At 39.3% G+C, this 4482-nt stretch overlaps 2 non-coding genes across 2 annotated transcripts; both read right to left on the bottom strand.

Annotated features, from left to right (window-relative positions):
* Window positions 1-2070: 2070 nt before the first annotated feature.
* Window positions 2071-2234, bottom strand: LOC133473769 (U1 spliceosomal RNA). Its single transcript, XR_009787233.1, has one exon. It is a non-coding gene; the product is annotated as a U1 spliceosomal RNA (small nuclear RNA).
* A 1011-nt stretch (window positions 2235-3245) lies between these two features.
* LOC133473770 (U2 spliceosomal RNA) lies at window positions 3246-3436 on the bottom strand. The gene has a single exon (XR_009787234.1). It is a non-coding gene; the product is annotated as a U2 spliceosomal RNA (small nuclear RNA).
* Window positions 3437-4482: the final 1046 nt, after the last annotated feature.

The following is a 4482-nucleotide window of genomic DNA, read 5'->3' on the forward strand; positions in this document are numbered from 1 at the left end:
AATTTAGCATCCTTAAAATCTTCTGACTAGTCACTCGGAGGTTGACAACTTACAGGAGTCTTTCTTCCGTATTAAAATTTTCTTTCAGTCGTTGATGGCGAAAATGCAATTTTATCATCTCATTTGTTAAGCTAACCTAACTTGACCACTCGTTTTCAAAAGTGATGTTCAGGTCACCTGGGACATCTCAGTGTTCTTATGTAAGCGCTAAATGAGTGTTTCTATTGGACAATGACTTCCTTATTAAATTATTTTAAAAATATATATATTTTGTGAGTCTTCATTGTTAATTAATTCATATTAAAATGTGCAAGTGCACATAATGTCAAAGAGAGAGCACTGAAGACATTCAGAATTTTTTTTACAAATAGTGAGGAAATTAAGCAAAGAAGAAGAAGAATCACCTTAATTGTCATGAACATGCACAAAATTTGTTCTCTGCATTTTACCCATCACAGTGAACACACAAACTTGTTAGTGGAACACACTGGAGCAGGGGGGAACTGAAACGCCATGGGAGCAGTTTGGGGTATCACTGTCTTGCTCAAGGACACCACAGCCGTGAGTCCGGGGGATGTTGGCGGATGCTCCGGTCGGGGTCTTGAATCAGAATCAGAATCATCTTTATTTGCCAAGTATGTCCAAAAAACACACAAGGAATTTTTCTCCGGGAGTTGGAGCCGCTCTCGTACGACAACAGAACACTTTGAGACATAAAGACATTGAGAAAAAAAAACAGTCACTGAGCAATAAACTGAGCATGTTGCAAAGTCACGACCTACTTGTACATGTACAGTATATTATATTTGTAAATGCCCTTTCAGATGAGTTTGCTGTACCGCCAAAGTCATATTGCCTGCCAAGATGTCCACCAGCCAGATTGGGCTGCTCTGTATTTGTTTACTGAGAGAACAAGGAAGCAACATTTCTTGTCACTTTTTAACTATGCTCCATGTGGGAACTTAATACGCCTGCGTACTGTACCGAAAATCAGAATAACAATGCACGTAAGTTTTTGATAGCTGTCTGCGACCCATTGAATCCCGAGAGCGACCAACCCCCAAAATGAGATTCATTGGTTTTACACTACATTCTGCACACTTCATGTCATATGATTGTTGGGTGTGCACGGTTCTTTGATGTTGCCATTACAAATTCCTGGATCCAGTACAAGTCTGACATCAAAGTGCTTAACAGATCCGAAAAAAACTGAACAGTTCCTGGACTTGAAACTGCATCAGGAAAATGACCTGCTGAACTACCTAGATCCTGACAATGCTGACAAGAGGGCAGAGGAGCATGAGGTAAGTGAAGAAGAGAATTCCACAACGAGAATCATCGTTAAGAAAATATGGGGCCAGGTACTTGCCAGAAATGGAAGACTGCAACCATGCAGAGAGGTGCCGAAACCAAGGTTTCAAGGGCAAAACATACATGCGATGCATAAGTTGCAAGATGTTCCTCTGCCTTACAAAGAAGAGAAACTGCTTCCTGGAGTACCATAACTAAGAACTTATTCATGAAGAAAAGAGGAAGCTGAGGAGAAGCAAACACATTGAAACCTGTGCTCCTTAGGCCTCCTGACTTGAGAGGACAAACATGTTAAAGCTCAAGTCTGTATGATATAATAGCCTTTTGGTTTCACAGTTGAACAGAAACACAGGCCAAATGTGCTGTTTTTTTAAAAAAAGATTGATATTTTTGATTTCATTTCAGCCTGTTATAATTTTGTTGTGTTATGGTAAAATCGTTCTGCTGTCAACTACAGTAGACATGCTATAAAATCAAAATTAAAAATGCTTTTTTTTAAATCTCTAAATTGTGAGTTGTTGTTTTAGCTCCAAGGAGTCAGGAAATCACAATATAAATCAATTGAAAGACACTTTTTTTCCTCGATTCTCAGGGGAATATAGCGCATTTCATACACAAGATAACTTAATGTGCTTTACATGACTAAAAGCATTTGAAAACAAAGTAACAAAACAGCTTATAAACATTTAAGCCATGCTAAATTACCACACAACTACATCACTATGGAATACAGAGTGCTCATTTTCATTAACCAACAATCAGGGAAGAGCGCGAACGCAGTCCCCCGCTACCAGAAATTATGCAGTCGAGATTCCCACATTTGGGGAATTCGCAGGGGTCAGTACAACCAGAGTGCAATGGCTGAGCCTCACCCTGGGTGAACCACCTTCTTGATCATGGTGTCTCCCCTGCCAGGTAAGTATGAGTTGGACTGGGCGCGAGCACACAAGTCATTCACGCGCACGCTATGTCAAGCGACGGTGTCATCATGAGCATGTGAACAACCACACCCACAACGGAACATACGCTAGATGAAACGCTACTGTGTGCTAATACATGAAGAAATATGCTTCTTATTTGAGAATTTCAGTTTAAATTGAGACAGTAAATGGATACCCATAATGCACAGCGGCATCGAGAGACGATAAAATAACTTGAAAGTTGGGTCATTCACACCCAGAAACATATGAACCACCCATTCGGGGTACAACCTGAACTGGTTGCCAGCCAATCGCAGGGCACATACAAACAAACAACCATTCGCACTCACATTCACACCACCGTGCTGCCATGATTTAACTAATTCAAGAAAATCGAAAAACTGTAAACATAATTGGACTTGAAGAAAAGAATGCATTCGTCCAGTCGAATGTCACACACTGATAACACTTTTGGGTACAACAGTTTGATGTGCGTATCAAAACGCTACTGCCACCTGCTGTGACCTATTGCGCATGACAACCTTGGCAAACACTCAAGCAGGCTAGCGTGGTCTTAACAGTGGTTGTCAACTGTCACCCGCATGTTACTAATGTAAAGTCGCGACCCACTTTCATATAAATTGAGAATAATAAATTACTTTGTTTAAAAATAGCCTCTGAAAACATTTACAGTATATTATATTTGTAAATGCCGTTTCAGATGAGTTTGCTGTACCACCAAAGTCATATTGCTTGCCATGACATCCACCAGCCAGGCAGGTCTGTACTGTAGTTGTTTACAGAGGAAACTTGTGGCTCGAGAACAAGGAAGCAACATTTCTTGTCACTTTTCAACTATGCTCCACGTGGGAAACTAATAGGCCACTGTACTGCACCCAAAATGGAAATAACAATACAACATACTGTATAGACTACAAACTTGCTTACCATCGAGTGCATTATGCAACTTCAAAGCATATGACTGAGAGATACACATTTGTTTCAACCATTTAGTGGGGGTGCACCGCTCCTGGAGGTACTGCAATACCAGATCGATGCATGGAGTGGACAGAGCAAGCCCCAATTCCATCTCCCAGTTCCAAAAATCAATTTAATATATGGTCCCCAGATAGAGGACATATCAGATATTAAACTGATAAGAACAGATACTACACTTGATCTTAGCCAAAAGGCCGAGAAGCGATGCCAACATAATGCCAGAAAAGACGACCTCATTCTCCAGCCTACAAGCCAAAGTTATGGTGGCACATATCGACATGATAATCACAGATGAGTCACATATGGACACGCCAAACAACAATTATGAAACGAATGTCAACTGTGTTGTTTTTCAACGTTTATATCGAAATAATGTTGTCAGATGCCCGTGTTCCTTGGTCACGTGGTCCACGTCGATCCAATAGAATGCAGACATTAACGCATATCTTTAGCCGTGTATTAAGTCTTAAACAACAAAAGAAATAATGAGTTATTTGTAATAACAATCTGTTGCTGGTATTATGTTGTGGCCACAAGCTGAATAGCTGCTTGCTCAACATTTTGACGAAAAAACATCAATGGCCTTGCCTCGCTCAAATACTTCCTGTTTCCTGCTTCAGGAAGTGGTTCAGAATTTGGGACGATGGGTGACCCTTCGACACAGCAATAGAGACCCTGTCAAGCAGCTCCATGAAAATGGGGGTTTATGGTTTGCCATTCTCCAAACGTGTGTTGACAAACACATTACACAAGCTGTCATAGTGGTACATCTCAATAAATTATAATAGTATCAAAAGCTTAATTTAGTGAAGTAGTTCAATTCAAAAAGTGAAACTCATATTATAGAGATGCACCACACACACTGAAATATTTCATTTTTTTATACATGAATAATTTGAGGATTGTAGCTTAAAGCTAATGATAGCTCCAAATTCACCACCTCTAGAATCTAGAATATAATTTAAAAAATTTAATGTAGAATTTAGGCAGGAATTTGCCCTCTGAAAAGTATTTTCCCAAGTGTTTAAAGAATCTATATGTATGAGTACTGAAATCAATTGTGTTTTCTATTTTTTTTTTTAGATTTACCTGTATATGATTACTACCATTACCAGTTACACAGACAGAGTACGTTGAAACAATATTTTATTTTTTCATGTCGACACAATATTTGATCAAACATTTTTTTGTCATTCATAAGTTATTTCCAAGAGCCACAACAAACGCCATATTGCAATGCATCACACAATAC

The sequence above is a fragment of the Phyllopteryx taeniolatus genome, unplaced genomic scaffold, assembly GCF_024500385.1.
Source record: "Phyllopteryx taeniolatus isolate TA_2022b unplaced genomic scaffold, UOR_Ptae_1.2 contig_452, whole genome shotgun sequence".
NCBI lineage: Eukaryota > Metazoa > Chordata > Actinopteri > Syngnathiformes > Syngnathidae > Phyllopteryx > Phyllopteryx taeniolatus.